General features: G+C 36.3%; 1 long non-coding RNA gene across 1 annotated transcript in view; it reads left to right on the plus strand.

The window, feature by feature from the left end:
* LOC111734032 overlaps nucleotides 1-636 on the plus strand; it is a 14,249-nt gene extending 13,613 nt beyond the window's left edge. The window contains exon 3 of the long non-coding RNA XR_002778268.1: nucleotides 357-636. This is a non-coding gene — a long non-coding RNA (uncharacterized LOC111734032). The remainder of the gene's footprint in view (nucleotides 1-356) is intronic.
* The last annotated feature ends 2,110 nt before the right edge of the window (nucleotides 637-2,746 follow it).

Genomic DNA, 2,746 nt, shown 5'->3' on the forward strand with positions numbered 1-2,746 from the left:
TCAATGCTTGCCATGTTGTAAGAAAGCCTAAACCACATGGAGCAGTCAAACATGTTTGGTACAGCCAGTTGCTCTAGTTAACATCTCAGCCAACAGGCAATGTTAACTGCTAGACATATGACGATTCTAGCTCCCAGCCTTCAAGATCCCCACCAGACATTGTGGAACAGATAAGGAGCCTTCCTCACTGCACTCTGTCTGAATTTCTTACTCATCGAAACCACGAGTGATAATGAATGATCATTGTGGTTTGAAGCCACAAAATTTTGGGAGTGATTTGTTATGCAGCAACAGAAAATAATACATTGTGTAAAAACCTGAAGTGTTCATTTGTGTTTAAAATTTTTCACTATTAGCTTCAAAACATATTACGATTTTTGGAGAACTAGAGAGATGGCTGCATGAAGACTCTACCATTGCTGACTTTGAAGATGGTGGAAGGGGCCATGAGCCAAGGAATGCAGATGGTCTCTAGAAGCTAGAAAATGGATTCTTTCTTAAAGCTTCCAGAGAGAAACTCAAAACTGCCAACACCTTCATTTTAGCTCAGTGGGATCCATGTCTGGCTTCTGACTTACAGAACTGAAAGATAATAAATTTCTATTGTTTTAAATTACAAAAAAAAAAAAAAAGACATATTACGATTTTTGTAATTTATTATGAAATGGAATTTTTATGAATCTTGACAATCTTATCCTTAGATTTAAGATTTTTCTAACTCTTTAATATCTGTTGCTTCCTGTGAAGAAAATTTTCAAAATTAAAATTGATATTTAATCATAAAAGAATAAAGTGCTGATACATACTACCACATGAATGAACCTTGAAAACATTATGTTGAGTGAAGGAAGCCAGACACAAAAGATGACATATCGTGTGATTCCATTTATCTGCAATGTCCACGGTAGGCAAATCTGTAGAGATAGACAGTGGATTGGTGGTTTCCAGGGATTGGGTGATGGAGAGAATGGGAATTGATTATTAATAGTATGGGATTTCTTCTGGGAATGATGAAAATGTCCTGGAATTAGATATGGTGATGGTTGTATACTTTTATGAATATACTAAAACCCATTGAGTTATACATTTTAAAAGAGTGAATTTTATGGTACATGATTATATATCAATAAGATATTAAAATTACTGCAAAGTTTTCTTTCATTACCATGAGTGAGATAGATCAACAAATCTGGGTATACTGTCTAAATGTGAAGATCAATTTTGACAAAGTCTCGGACAAATTTGCAAAAATTAAGACCTGGAACAGAAGTTGTAATGTTATAATTCATTCCTTCGAAAGATTAGTATGTAAGCATGTGTTTTCCCTTTCTATTTGAAATAAAAAGCATATGAATATAATTACAATTATGAATCCATTGCTTTTCTTCCTTTCTTATACTGCAGGATTTGTATATATATTACATATATATATATTTTGCTGGCATGATTATACATATGAGCACACGAGGTCAATGAAAATATTTTTACTTTATGCATTTCTTTTCTGGCCATTACTATGTTTCATATCATAATTAATACTGAAAGTACTTGTTTTGTTACAGAGGAGAAGGACTTTAAAAATGATATGTTTCAGTTGTCAGTATGTAAGGTATGCTATTGACATTAAGTACTGTTATTCGGAGTCTAAATCAGAAAAAATCAAGGCCAAATCTAGTATGGCGATGAAGGGAATAGAAATGAAGGAGAGACAGGTAGATAGATACTGTATGAATAACGCCAATAGTTCTCTACAGTTATGGGGACAAGGAAGAGAGAGCTGTCAAGTACAAAATATATTTCCAGCCTGATAATAACTGACTATTCTTGGGGGCTTGGTTTGTAAATATAGGTACCTAATGCCTAGAACTGCCTTTGAACAGAGAGGTTCCTCAATACATATTTTTCCTTTGAATGAATGAGTGATCTTGTCTAGGACACATCTTATCTGCCTAATATACTCTTCATACAATTTTTTTTACTTCAGCTATTACTGTGGCAACCATCTGCTTGCAGGTGTCATCTGACAGTACCTGCTCTCAGTTACAGTTCCTATATTTTGCCTTTTTCCCCAGAGGTTTCTTTGCTGCAACCTTGTGGGACACTTACCATTTTCTGACACTGTGTAAACCTGAAAGAGTAAGGAAATTAACACTCAAAGGCAACTTTTGACCACTGGGGGTAGGAAGGAGTGAATAAATATTCCCCCCCCCCACCTCCGCCTCTTGAATCATGTTGTATAAGGTTCTACAGAAGGTCCCCAGTGGGATGTTGTCCAGTTGCTCAGAGTGACGACTAGCTTAATACCTCACTCTTGGACAGACTTTCCCTTTTTCCCAGTTTCACTCTTCCCAATCTCCTACTTTTGTTCCTTGGGATTGCTTTCCACAATAAACTACCTGCATCTCTGTTCTCATCTCAGGCTCTGCTTTTTGGAGGAGCCCAGCCTAAGACAGATTCCTATGTAAAATATGGTGTAGTGGTATTAGCGCTGGACGAGGACCCAGGAAGTCTGGGTTCCAGACTTAGCTTTGCCTCTAATCTCATAGGAAGAGATGGGCGCTTTTATCACCATTTTCGGATGTACATGTATTGACAGGTAAAGGTCACCAAGCCATTTGTTAACTGAGAAAAAAAAGCAAGGCAAGAAAAATGCTTGTAGCATAATCTCATGTGCATAAAGGGAGCAGCTGTGTATACATATATGTTAGTAAATGTATTCAAAATGGTGGAGTATAATGGTTTACTA

Source organism: Pteropus vampyrus, unplaced genomic scaffold (assembly GCF_000151845.1).
Source record: "Pteropus vampyrus isolate Shadow unplaced genomic scaffold, Pvam_2.0 Scaffold736, whole genome shotgun sequence".
Lineage (NCBI taxonomy): Eukaryota > Metazoa > Chordata > Mammalia > Chiroptera > Pteropodidae > Pteropus > Pteropus vampyrus.